This window comes from Zonotrichia albicollis, unplaced genomic scaffold (assembly GCF_047830755.1).
Source record: "Zonotrichia albicollis isolate bZonAlb1 unplaced genomic scaffold, bZonAlb1.hap1 Scaffold_121, whole genome shotgun sequence".
Taxonomy (NCBI): domain Eukaryota; kingdom Metazoa; phylum Chordata; class Aves; order Passeriformes; family Passerellidae; genus Zonotrichia; species Zonotrichia albicollis.
This window is the reverse complement of record NW_027428348.1, coordinates 1593093-1607529: the sequence shown is the minus strand read 5'-3', so window position 1 is coordinate 1607529 and position 14437 is coordinate 1593093.

Below are 14437 nucleotides of genomic sequence, written 5' to 3'. Positions count from 1 at the left end.
ACTTTAATACAGAGGGGGTAGGTGGGGTACCTAATGAATATGAATTACTTGTTTTGGGAATTATATGAATATGTAAGACTTTTTTAGATAAGTAGAGCAGCAGTGATTCTTCACACATGTCTTTAGGAGACAACTCCTCGTGTGCCTAGCACTGTAATAAACATGCCACCTTCTGCCTTTAACTGTGGTGAGTTCTATTCCACACCTCATTTGGTGACCGTGGCAGGAACGGTTCTCTGCTCCAGCGAGAACAACTGGGCTCTGGACATCTTTGGGCGCTGCCAGGACATTCCTTTCCTGGAGGCACCTCTGCTCTCGGCTGTTGCTCGTGGGGGACAGTCAGGACTGCTGGGACTGTGGAGAAAGGGAATGTTTAACTCTGTATAAAGTAACCCGTAGGGCGTACGCAAGGGAAGGGCTGTTCACAAGTCACACAGAGATGTCCCATGCACAACATATGCCTGTACAGTTTGGGTTTGGGTCTGGCTGATGGCAGAAAGGATTTGCTGTGTCAATAAGGCCCTGCTAGCAATTCTGGGAGTGAATTGAGCAAATCCTGCTTTATTGCTGCTATTTTTCCTGTGTGTTTTATTTGTGGCTGTGTTTTCAGTGTGTGAATGTTTGAGGAAGATGATGTGGGTGGATGCTGATGTGGTGGATGGTGTGTGTTGTGTTGAGAAAAGTGAGCATTCTGTCCCCTCATAAAGAGATACTCCTTTCCCGGTGAGCCTGTGTGTGTGGACTTTCTAATTGAAGGGGTTGGTGTTCCCTGTGACACCTGGTGCTTGGGCATACAGGGGGGTTGAGTGGTTTTTCTCCCACATTGGGGTCATTTGGGACTGCACGGTTGTGTTTGGGGAGATTTTATGATTTTGCTTTCAACAAGTGCAGCAATTATGCAGAAAACTACAGTGTGGTGATGTATTATGTTGAACTAAGTTAGTTTCTTTTTTACCACCCCTCCACCCTGAGGGTTTAAAATCTCCTGCCACAAGGTGGACGCTCTCTTTCTTCCCCTGGACATCCTCTGTCCTCTCCTGGACACTCCCATTCTCTCCTGGAGTTGTTCTCCATTAAAGCTGTGGGACTTTGGTCCCGGGAAGAGAGAGCGCCTTTTGTTTTTGTCCTTGTCAGTGTCACTGGGCCCAGATCTCGCCAAACTGATCCCCCATGAGGTGAAAACTGACAAATGGCCCCACATACACAGCTCAAAAATTGGCCACATTTTTGATGGACTGGAGCATTTGCCACACTTTTGGAATTCCCTATTCTCACAGAGGTCAGGCAATTGTTGAAAGGACGCACCACACTCTAAAACCCATTCGAGATCAACAAAAGGGGAAGTGGCCCAAGCAACACCTCAGATGAGGTTGAGCAAAGCTTTATATGTCTTTATGTTTTGAATAGCTCATTTGCAGAACCTAATCCTCCAATTTTTAGGCACTTTTCAAACAGCACACAGGCAAAATTGAAAGAAAATCCTTCAGTTTTGATTAGAAACCTTGAGTTAGGACAAATTGAAGGACTATTTGCACTAATCATTTGGGGCAAAGAGTATGCTTGCATTTGCACAGGTGCCGGACCTAAGTGGGTCCCTGCGAAGGAAGTGAAACTGTCTCATACACAAGAGCGCACCGACAATTCCACCAGCAGGGAAATTATCATGCAGACATGAGCTGCACGGAGAAGCTATGCTGCATGCCAGACATTCCCTGTTCCACCTGTGAAAGCTACAAATCTTGAGTTTGATGTTGATTTTTGGACTGTGAAAATGGTTTGTATCATAGAGCTCTTTCAGCAAAAGTGTGATGCCCATTGTCAGCAGTTTCACCCTTAGGGGGCACTGGGGTAGTACAATCGCACCACAAACTGGAGTATCTGTCCTCAGGATATGGGGAGTAACATTTAACTGAGGATCTTCCTGGTACTGAAACTCAGCACAAAATTCCATTGCCAATGAACCAAGAATTCCAATTCTTGAGGTTCAGAAGGTGCTTTAAGAAGATCAGGGGCCCAGTGATGCCAGCTGGTTATGGGATTGGTTCTCGTTGGCAGCCTCACACCAATATTTGTCATGATTGGGTATTGGCTACTCCTTGGCTGGCACAGGCACACTGACCAAACGGATTGCAAAGGATTTGTCTGGGCTCAAATTGGTCAAACATATGGTGTCTGAGCCTATAGCCAAGTCTAAAGGCTAAAGCAAGGCAAACATTCATTATTGGTTGATCTACAGGCATATATGCATGCCAAAGCAAGCAAGCAAAACCAACAAGCGCCAGTATATCATTTGATCAAGCTCCATGTTCCTGTTCAGCTGCTTTTTGGCAAAAGCTTCCCCATCTATTTCAGTTCTCAAGCAAATCTTTTAGCACTTGTGCAGGGCATTGGAACCATTATACTGATTGGGGTGTTGGCTGAAGAAAGAAGACAGTGCTACTTCCATTGCAATTAGTGACATGATGACTGATGTTAATGCTGTCAGACATGCAACCTTACAGAACAGAGCAGCAATTGATTTTCCTTTACAGGCACATGGACATGGTTGTGAGGAATGGTTGTGAAGGACTGTGTTGCATGAACCTGTCTGATCACTCTGAATCCATCCACAAAAGCATACAAAAGCTGAAAGATTTGACAGCTCAAATTAAAGAAGATGGTGGGTTATGGTTAGATTATTTGTTCCAAGGATGGAGCTTTGCACCTTGGCTAAGAGAACTTTGTAGAATATGTCTCTATGTATTGAGTGTTTTGGTAGTGATAGTAATAGTAATACCTTGCATACGTCGGTGTGTGCGACAAATGATGGACAAAACTATCTAACAAGTTTTAATCAAAAAAGAGATAGAGGTAGGAATTGGATTCACAGAGTGTTCTTGAAATCTCACAGAGATGGTCGATGAAGGTATAGACATGGAGGAATGTTTTGAATTAAGACCTTGGAACAGACAAGACTTTTTTGGAACAATGACTTGTGATTGCTATCAGACATGACTTATGCCCTTTGAACTGACTGGACTTCCACAGCATTGAAATTGCTGTGTTGGAATACAGCTAAGCTTAATGCGAGCAAAAAGGATGCTTTAAGCAAGTAATAAGCAGGTATAGTATAGTAAAGCTATGAAATGCAAAGTAGTTAATAAACAACACGGTTGCAAAGGTTTCTTTTTAGTTGTACCAAGCGAGGGAATTGTGGGAATCCTTCAAATCAAAGGGTTTTGGGAAAGCTACAAAAGGCAGGCCTCAGAGACAGCAGAACTGCAATTAGAGCTAAGCAGCAGCCATGAGATAGGTCAGCAGAAAAGTTACATAAGAAGTAGAAAAGTAAGGGCAAATAAAACAATGGTTTGTGTATTAATGCTTGGCTAGAATAACTCCCTAAGCTTCAAAAAAGTATCTCTACCAAGATATTAGAACTTCTAAGCTTAATAATGGAGCTCTGTGCATGGTGTTTTAAGGCTTACAAGCAGGTATTGTATTCAAAATAGGCAAGCATTGTTTTAACCAAAGGTACGTGTGCTTATAGTCGTTGGATAGAACTACTATCAATATACTTCTGCTTTGTGTGATTGATCAAAAACTTTTCGAGTAAGTTGTACCATTAAGTTCTTTGCCTGCTGCCAGAGATGTGAGCTGCTGGCATCTTCCCACAGTCATAACCATGTAATGAGACTGGTGCTGGAAAACAAACAGCTTGAGGCAGTTCCTCAGCAGTCCCATCCTGTTCGTGATTTGTACATAGACCCCCTGCCGGCAATAGTATATAGATCTTAAATTGCATCTATGATAAATTATTGTGTATTATTTAATTCATTTTGATATCTTTTCATTTCATATACATTTATATATTTTCATTTCATATAGATTTGTTTTCTTCCTCCAGCTTGGGAGTATGAAGATTTACAACAGTGCAAAGCCATCTGCTCACACAGCAGTCAGCCCCTGGGTGTGTGCATGCACCCTCCCACTGTGCTTGCTTTTCTCAGCATCTCGGGGCTGCTCTTTGCACAGAATTGGGATGAATTTACCTCAACAGAGCCACAAGTGGGGTGTCCAGCTTGTCATGAACACTCATGTGGCAATGAACAACACAGAGCTCTCAAATCACATTATCACAGATAATTTCATTCCTGCTGGGCACTGCAGAACTCTAAAAAAGACACAGAAGAGGGGTGGAAAACATTGGCATCATGCTACTGCTGGTATCCTCCTGGAGGAAAATCTGTTGGGTTTCTTAAGGTGGTAGCTTTCCAAAACCTAGGAAAACAGATCAGTAGTGGTAGCCCAATTGTGAATGGTTTCCTTGACTTGGCAAAGGCTGGGGTATTAACAATGGACTCAGTCCTTGGTTCAAATCACCTGCCCTCACCTTCAGACAAAAGCACCACCAGCAGCAGCAGCTACATCAGTCAGTTTTCTCAAAAAGCTGTGCTAAATTTGGGAGAAGAAAGAAAAACACATCAGACACTGTGGATTATTGAAAAGACTCTGAGGAACAGTTCCAAAGCAAAGGGCACCAGCTTCTCTCTGGGCCACTCCTTGTGCTCCAAGGCAGCCGGGCTGCCCTGGCTGCCCAGGACCCTGCACCCCACGGGCTCTGCAGAGCTGCACAGTGGGGAGGCAGCTTCGGGCACCTCAGCCCTGGGCAGGAGGGGCTGCTTGCTCTGCAGGGCTGCCTGTGGGCAAAAGCAGGGTGCTTGCCTTCTGCTCTTGGCCCCAGCCTGGCCTTGCAGGGCTGATCCTGTTCCCTGTCTTAAATGTGCTAAATACAGATTTGTTTGTTTCCCGCTCTGCACAGGTGTGATTTGCAGCACAAAATACTGAAGGACTAAGGCCTGAACAACAGACCCTGACTGAAGCCTCAACAACAGGACCTGAGCCAAAGCTGCCCTCTAGATCACCTTCCCATCCCAATGTTCTATGTACCTGCTCCTTAACCAAGTGCTATTATCAAAAGGATTGTTGCATCCATTCACTGGTGACACATGTCTTCACCTTTCTGCATGAGGAAAACGGACAAGGCCACACCTGGCCTTGATTCCTCCTTGAGCCCTGGCCAGGCTGGGGGAGAAAACCAAGAGGAGAATGACACCAGCTGTGCCTCCAGCAGAAGCTCTGGCACATTGCTCGTCCAGCACTGTCAGAGCCGGGCTACTCTCACAGCGCACTCAGGAGTCTCGTGGCCGGCAAAGGTGGAGGCACCGCAGGATTTCCGAGTTCCCGGCCGTGGCTCTGCAGGACTGGGCTGGGACAGCTTCCCCCAGCTGATGTGCAGCTCTGGATGAAGGGGAAACCATTAGGCTACCTGGTGATGGATCTTCCTTAATCACCAGAGGCACCCTTTTGTAATAATGCTGAGGTGCATTGCTTAGCTTATCCTTTCCTGACTCTTTTTTGCACTTTTCCATTACAGTAATTTACACTATTCCTTCAGCTGGTGTCTGTGTCTGCATCTCTGACCCTCTCCACCATCAAAACAAACACACAGCCAGTTTAGCACGAGACCTGCCTCTCTGCCAGCCCATCTCTTGGCAAACACTCCTCATGGCCATCTGCACAAATGAAATTCCCACTTTGTAACTTCCTTTGCTGCAGGCAGGTGAGAAAAGGAGCCACTCCCAGTTCTGGACCCCTCCAGAAACCAGCTGCTTTCAGCAGTCACAACCCTAAAATATCAACCTCCTTCCTTAACCTGCCACGGGGAGCTCCCACCTTTTGTCCAAGGATACCCACAGAAGAGCTGGAGAAGGGAGCAGTTTGAAACACAACTGCTTCAGAGTTTAAACCTGCCTTTATCAAATGAGCACACACCAACCTGTCCCAAAGGGAAAGCAGGCAGGAAAGAGAAGCTCCTCTCCCACAACAGCAAACTCTGTGCTTCCTTCTGGTCCAGCTGGAGAGTGGAGGCCATGGGCTGCACCTCACTTTGGGAAGGAGCCCTGGGAATTGGCCTGATCTGGGAGGGCAGCAATAGGAATTCCCCAAAAAGTAGGAAAAGATGCTCTGGAAGGAATAGATGATGACAACATTTCTGCAGAAAAGCAAAAAAAGAATAATTGAAGCATTTCAAGAAGTGCCCAGACTGAAATTTGTTTGCCAATACACCAACCCCAAAGTCCCTCTGGTGTGTCAGGAAGCTCAGGAATGAACCTGCAAGGCTTGGATAAACATCACTGGTGTCCATCCCCCAGAGCACAAGCAGCTCCCCAACAAGATTTCAAGACAAAGGGACAAAGCTTCCCCCTTCAGCTCTCCACAGCAGCTCTAGGGAGTCTCTTCCCACTGCAAGAACTTCTTTGCCAGTCTACAGTGACAAGAGTTGGCTGCAGGAGGCATTTGCAATGGAGCTCTCCCCAGATGGGGGGGGAAGAAAAAGAAGAGGTGATTCTTGAGGATAGAAAAAGGCAACGCCCTTTGGGAAGACACCAGCATGAATTCACTACAACTCTAGGCCAGAAATCTCTTGAAGAAAGCAACATCCATCCATGGGGCAGCACTTTGGCTTTGATGTCAATGCTGACAAAATTGCTGCCCCTTCCTGCTGCTGTAGCTGACTCCAGTTCACGAGAAATGTGCCAACTCTGCCAAAGACAGGCAGACATGGTGAGATAAAACCAGCTAGTCTGCTGAAAAGGAGTCCAAATAAATGTTTTCTAACTCCCCCTTCTCATCTTTTCCGCAGCCAAGAGAGAGCAATGTCCTTCCTCTCTGTCCCCGATGGTGACCCAGGCATGGGATGCAGCGTGGGGACAGAGCCTGTCACTGCTCCCAGTGCCCTGACCTGCCCTTCCCTGCCTGCCTTGCCCTTCCCTGTCCTGCTGGATCCTGCTGTGCTGTGCCAAGCTGAGCCGAGCCCGGCCAGCAGTCACGTATTTCGGGAATGACCCTCCCCTGTGTTACCCGCCGGCGTAATGAACATACCACCTTCTAACTTTGACTAGTTAGAGAGTCTTTGTTGGTGATTTTCAGTTTTAACAATTCAGGGAGCTTTTGTTTTCCCTGACAGAAGTACAGTTGCTACCAAGGGAAACACACCCAAAGACCAATAGTGACCCAGCCTTCCCTTTGCTTCCCTTTTCCTTCCCTCGCTGCTACACAGCGCTCTCATACCAGGACCTCAGTGCTGCCTCACCTGAGGATTTAGAGCTGCCTCCAGGCCCTTCCAGGCTAACTGAAGGTGCTCATGACTCCGAAGTTTTCCTAGCTTCTTGGGAGAAGCTGTTTGCTTCATCTGGACTTCTTGGGGTTTCATCAGAGGAGCCAAGCACAGGCAAATTTCATCTCCACTGTGAGCTCTTCATTCTGCTTGTTCCCATGGAGCTTAAATGCCAACCTGAGCTCATCATTCCTCTGGTTCCCGTAGATCATCACAACTCTTCCATGGCCTCTCCAGAGAGGAGCAGCTGCACATCTTCAGAGCAGCAGTTGCCAGCCTACAACCCATCAAGGAGGGAAAGTTTCTACCCTTGCTTTCCAAGCAGATTCTGGTTAATGACCCTTTAAAAAGTTTTCCTGCAGTGTTCTATCATGGGTAGATCTTAAGTGAGAATCAGGTAGAAAGGGTCAAGTCACCTAGGAAGGGGGACCTTGAAAACAGAAAGATTCTCTGCCTGCTTTTCCTGTCCTTGCTGCAGATTTGGATGGTGTTCTGGGCATTTTGCAGACAGCCTCTCTGTAGGAGTACAAGGGCAAGGTCGAAGACATTGCCTAACAAGTGGTCAGTGTTAGGTGCAGTCTCCTCTTTCTTTGAATGAAGCCAAACTAGGACTCTGAAAGGATATTGCAGATGTTTAAGACTGTCTACCCTGCAAATCAAGCCATGCCATTTGACGCTGGCAGGGGGCTATGTAAAAATCACGAACGGGCTGGGGCCACTGAGGAACACGCCTTGAGCTGTTTTATTTTCCAGCATCAGTCTCATTACATGGTTATGACAGTGGGAAAATGCCAGCAGCTCACATCCCAGGCAGCAGAAAAGGAACTTAATGGTACAACTTACTTTATAAGTTTCTTGACCAATCACACAACACAAAAGCATATTGACAGTAGTTCTATCCAATCACTATAAACACACGTATCTTTGGTTTAAACAATACTTGCTTATTTTGAATACAATACCTACTTGTAAGCCTTAAAACACCATGCACAGAGCTCCATTATTAAGCTTCAAGCTTCCTAATATCTTGCTAGATAAACTTTTCTATACCTTAGAGAGTCATTCTAGACAAGCATTAATACAGACCATTGTTCTATTTGTCCTTGCTTTTCTGCAGTTTAAATAATTTTTCTGCTGACCTATCTCATGGCTGCCTTAGCTCTAATCACAGTTCTACTGCCTCTGGGGCCTTCCTTTTAGAGCTTTCCCCAAAACCCTCTATATTTGTAGATTCCCACAATTCCCCCTCTCTGTTTACCTAAAAAGAAACCTTCATAATCATGTCGTTTATTACTTGCGTTTCGTAACCTTACTATAATATTTCTGCTTATTACCTATTTGAAGCATTTTCTCGCTTGCACTAAGCATTGCTATATTACAACACAGCGATTTTAATGCTGTGGAAGTCCTGTCAGTTGAAAGGGCATAAATTATGCCTGACAGTAGTTACAAGTTATTGTTCGAAAAAGTCTTGTCGATTCCAAGGTCTTAATTCTAAACCTTCCTCCATGTCTATACCTTCATCGACCATCTCTGTGAGATTTTGAGAACTCTCTGTGAATCCATTTCCTACCTCTCTTGCTCTTGTGTGATAAAAACTTCTTTGATAGTTTTGTCCATCATTTGTCGCACACACCGACGTATGCACGGTATTACTACTAGTATCACTGCCAAAACACCCAATACATAGAGACATATTCTACAAAGTTCCCTTAACCAAGGTGCAAAGCTCCATTCTTGGAATCGATCATCTAACCATGACCCACCATCTTCTTTAATTGGAGCTGTCAAAGCTTTCAGCTTTTGTATGCTTTTGTGGATGGATTCAGAATGATCAGACAGGTTCATAAAACACAATCCTTCAAATTCCTCACAACCATGTCCTCGGGCCAGTAAAAGAAAATCAATTGCTGCTCTATTTTGAATAGAGTAGCAGGTCTAATACTCTTAACATCAGTCAACATATCACTGATTGCAGTGGATGTGGCATTAGTTTGTTTACTCAGCCAACATCCAACCCAATCTTATTGTTTCAATGCCACTGCTGAAGCCAATTGCGGTAAAAACAAACCTGCTGAAATTCTTTTTGCAGCCTTCTAAGGCATGAAATCTTTTTCAGTTTTCATAATAATCGTTTGGATCCACCCCCTGAGTTGTACCCCGCTAAAATCCCGTGCACAGAAGTGCTGGCGGCTCTTTGCTGCCTAATCCTTCCCTTGGAATAAGCCTTGGCCTGTGGAACCTCACACTCGAGGAGCCTCCTCCTTCTCTTTGGCCTGCTCCGTGCTGCAGTTAGTGGATCCTGAAGCACTGAGCGGTGGCTCACCAGGGTCAGCCGCGGGCAGGACCCAAGCCTTGGCCGTTCCCCGCTCCTGGCGCAGCGCCGCAGTTTTCCCAAGAGCCAGCCCGGGCTTTGCTGGGCTGCGTCAACGGGGAGCCCGTCCCAGTGCCTGACTGTGCTCTGGGTGAAAAACCTTGATCTGATACGGAAATGAAACTTGCCCTGTGCCAGCTCCCTGCCCTTTTCTCCGGTCCGATCACTGGTGCCAGCAGTGACGAGAGCTGCGGCAGCCCCTCTGATTCCTCTCAGGAGGATGTTGAAGACCACAATGACGTCCTTTACTCTCCTCCAGGCTGAACAAAGTGGCTTCAGCTGCATCCAGGGCTTCCCCTCCAGGCCACACTCCATCCTTGCAGTCCTCCTTTGCATTCTGGCTAATGGGTTCATATCTTTTGATATTGTACTGCCCAAAAGTGCGCCCGTCTGCTTCCAGCGCTTCTCTTGGCTGCTGCTTCAGGGTGTGGGCACCATCATCAGTGACACAGAAGAGCTTCTCCTCCCAGAGTTGTCCTTATCCTCCGCACTTCCACGTCCCTGCCTTGATGTTCACTGGGGCACTTGCAACTTTGTGGCCGCTCATTGCTGTGCTCAGCAGGGACACACTTTTGTTTGGACACCAGCTGCCAGAGCAAGACATGCAGCAAGTGAAGCTGAGAAATGCAGAGGCCGGGCAGATTCCGTTTTTTCCAGAATGTGGGAAGGAGAGTGAGGAAAGCACAAGGAAATTTCAGACTGTTAACTTTGCAATCTAATTGCCCTGGGTAACTCAGCAATGGATGGTGCTCTGGTGCTACTGCCAATGCCTTCCATGAGAAAAATTCATTTGAGGAAGGAGCAACATCATCTGACGGAGACCAAGTGTGCCAGCAGTTGCTCCAAGTGCTCCTGCCATCAGCCCCTGCAGGAAAGAGGCACAGCCCCCAAGGCACGTGGCCTTTGGCTCCTTCTGGCACAGAAAGCCCCCAGGGGCCACAGGTCTCTGGGGCAGGAGACGGGCACCAGCGCTGCCAGGGCTCGGGGGCTGGCAGGTCTGCTTGGCCGGGGACTCTGCCACACCTGCTGATGTCAGCGCTGCCCGGGCCCCAGGCCTCAGAGCAGCATTGGTGCCCGGGCCCACACGTTCCTTGTGCGTGTCACACCGGCAGCTTTAGGGCGGCCAGCAGCCGGGACGTGTCCCAAGGAGGCCGTGCCAGCTTCCCTGCAAGGCCCCGTGCCCTTCCCAGAACGGCTGCGTCGGCAGCCCTGGGGGCTCCTTCTGCTGCCCTGAGGCCACAGAGCATGGCAGCATTTGCTGATGCTCTGAGCCCTTCTTAAAGATCCTGTCGGCCCTGCTTAGACTCCTGGGGCCAGCCATTCCTTCCAAACTGGGCCACTTTGGGTGGGCTGGGCGTGGCCCCAGGGCAGGCGGCAGTGTGTGCAAGGGCCCTTGGTGACACGGTGCCGCACACTCACTGTGACATGGAACGGGTGTCCAAGGGCCCTTTGTGACACGGGGTGACATAGGAGCTGGAGGTGACAAGAGCACGCCACAGTGCTCAGAGCACGCGACGGGACAGGACGGGACAGAGCGGTGCCGTGAGGAGCCCCCGCACAGCGCGCCTGTTTGCGTCCCACCCGGAGCTTTTCTGAAGCCTTGTTCCTGCAGCTGAGCTCCAGGCCAGACCACAGGACTTGCTGACCCGTGGTCTCCCTGAGGCTTCTCTTCTGCAGGTGCCCTTGAGGCCATATCATAGTCCTTGTCAGGAGTCCCCTGTCCTTGTGGCAGGGGCCCTTGAGACCGAGGGCAGGACTTGCTGTCCTGTAGCCTTCCTGAGGCTTCTTCCTTGAAGGTGCCTTCCAGGCCCCACTGCAGGACTTGCTGACTTGGCGCTTTTCCAAGGCAACTCTCCTGCAAATAGCCACAAATCCAGGCAGAGACATGGAGCAGAGACACCTGGCAGTGCCTGAGCTGGCCTGGGTGGAGGAGGAGGAAGAAGGCCCTGCAGCTGCCCCGGCACAGCAGACTGAAGAGGTGGTGCCGTTCCAGCCACCGCAGGAGGGTGAGTGGCAGAGCTGGGCCACAGGACTGGTGCCTGCTGCCAGCTTGGACCCCATGCCGTGCCGTGCCGTGCCGTGCCATGCTATCCCCTGGGGACATGCCCACGGACAGGACAGAAGAGGGGCCGGGCAGAAACCCCGCAGTGGCCGTGCTCCATCCCCTGGGGCATCCCGGGGCTCTCTCTGCCTGGGGATGGCAGGGCTGGGCCGTGTTGTCCGGCCTCTCCCGCAGCCCCTCACCTCTGGCTGCGCTCGCTCTTTGCCACATGCAGCCCTGGAGCGCACACAAGAGCAGGAGTCCAGCCGTGGCCGCTTCCGCAGGACAGCGCAGGTACCTGCAGCCACCCCCACCTGGGCTGGGCCTGCTGTCCCTGCTCAGCCCAGCACCGTGTGTGCAGCACTGCATGCAACGTGCCCGGCTTCTTGCCCTTCTCCTACAGTTTGTTTGCAACTTCCTCAAGAGAATTGAGGAGGAAGAGACCATCGCCGCGGGAGTAGGCCTTAGACCATACTCGCCCATCTTCCTAAGCAAGACCGGTGCTGCCCTGCTGTGTATGCTTGTAGAGGAAGATTTTTACACTCCAAAGCAAGTAAGCAGCCTGTGGCCAGGCTTTGATCCTCCCAGCAATTGCTTGGCCTCCCAATCCACGCATGCTGCTTGCTGGGAGCCTTTCAGGCCACATGGCAGTGGGGTGGGAAGGGAAGCACTCCTCTGGGGAAGCTGGGAACATTGCTCCCTCTGGCAGCATTCCAAGTCTCCCCGTGCCTTCTCCAGGTGCCTGCCATGGTGAGCTACATCCACCAGTGGCTCATGGCCAATGATTCTGCTGAGCACAGGCTGGACAAGACCCTGCTGCATCTCACCCAAGCACAGCCAAATGACGCAGTGATGACGCTCCTGCGTGTGGCCCCGTCCTGTGACAGGTATGGGGCCCACCTGCCCACAGGGCTCAGGCCTCCCCAGCCCATCACCCTGCACAGCCTGCCCCAGGTGTCGCAGCAACAGAGAGTTCCAGGGCCCTCTGGATGCTCCCTTTCCCAGCCCTGCCATGTCAGCCCCTGAGCCTGCTGCCATGCTCCCTTGCCGCCTCTCAGGGCTCTGTCCCCACAGGGCTGGGCTGTCTGGCTGCTGCTGGCAGGGGGGCAGTAGGCAGAGGCAGAAATGGCAGCCGGCTCAGCTGCCCCCGCTGCTGTGTCTGAGACCCCCCTGAGACACAGCTCTAACCCCACAGAGCTGCCATGGCCATGTGGAAGACCATCATGGGCTCAGCCAGGACTGCGGAGCTGGTGCAGCTGATCCTCCTCGATGTGCTGGGGAGCTGGCCAGAGTACAGCACCTGCACCTCCAATGGGGACGAAACGGCTGTCTTTGCCCTGGCTGTGAGTTTCTGCAACTGGCCTTTGCAGGGCCCAAGGCTGCCTCTCCAGCAGCTCTCCATCCTCCTTCCCCCACTGCATCTCCCTGCCTCAGGCGCTGGCCTGAAACCTGGCCCAGGGGCAGCTTCAGGCCCACCAGGCCCCGTCGTGCTCCCCCTGCCATGGTCTCTCCCGGCCTCTCCCTGCCACGCTCGCGCCCTGCCACACACACACCTCGGCACTGAGCGCTGTCTCGGGGGGCTTTGTCCTTTGCAGGCAACTGTGGTGATGTGGAAGATCCTCCAGGTGCCCTGTCTCCCACGGATCTTGAAGGTGTATTTCCCCCGCCTATTTGTGCATCTGCTATTCCAAGTGTTCTTCAGCACTCTGGATATGCCAGAGGAGGTCGACACCTTCTGGAAGGGATGCCAGGAAGAGCACGGCCTTGCCACCAGCCCCAACAGGTGCTCCATCCCACTCCTCCTGTCCCTGCCACGTGGCCTGCCGAGGAGCCAGTGCTGCCAGTGTGACCTGGCCTTTGCTGTGCACACAGGTTTGCTGTGCGCACCCTCAAGTCCCTGCTCTGCCTTCTCCGCTGCGAGGATGTGGTGGTGGCAATGGAGCGCAGGTGTGCCTGGGACACGCTGCTCTCTCTTGACACTCACCACTTTGCCGTGGCTCTGCTTGCCAGGTGAGACCCCCTTCTCCCCACTGCCTCTGACATTGCTGCTCTGTGCCCAGGTGCCCCACAAAGTGTCCGTGGTGGCCATGGCTCAGAGGGCCTTGTCACTCAGGGACGGCCAAGCAGACTGGAAAAGGCTGGCACAGGAGGGTGCCCATGAGCAACCAACTCCCAAATGGCCCACGTCCCCTTGCTGGAAGGGGACTGGGGAAAGATGAGAACTGGGTGAGTCACACCTGGCAGAGGTTTGCCCCACTGCATCAGGGTCTTGTTTCCTTTTTCCCCTCTTCAGAGAAATTCGCCGCTTAGCCATCCACTTTTGTTCCGCGGTTGCATTCTACCTGCTCGCCCTGCTCGGCAAAGAGATGCCATACTGGGATTTCCCTGCCCTGGCATTCCTTGTGGAGGTGAGCCACAAGGCCAGCGCTGCCTGGCTGAGCGGCCTCCCAGCCCTCTGGCCTCTGGCAGCCACAGCTGCCAGGACAGTGCCCGTGCCCTGCGCTGCTGCCTGGGCCCGGCCCTGTGCGCTTCTGGGCTCCTGCCGGCCGGCTCCCCTGTCACTGCCCTGTGCCTTTCAGGTCCTCGAGTGCCTGCACTTGAGGGAATGCAGTGACAGTGTTCTGGAGATCCTGGCACAGAACCTGCAGAGCGAGCACATGGCCAGGCGTTACTTGGCACTCCGAGGCCTCGTAGTGCTGGGCAAGAATCCCTTGATGGTGAGAAGGGGGCACTGGCTGAAGCCGTGCAGGCAGCAGCGTGGGGCTGGGCAACGCAGTGGCTTGGCCTTGCCTGGGCTTCGGCCGCTGGGGCAGCTCTTCCCATCTCTCCTGCTTCCCACTTCAGCTGCCCCAGTGCTTGGGGACAG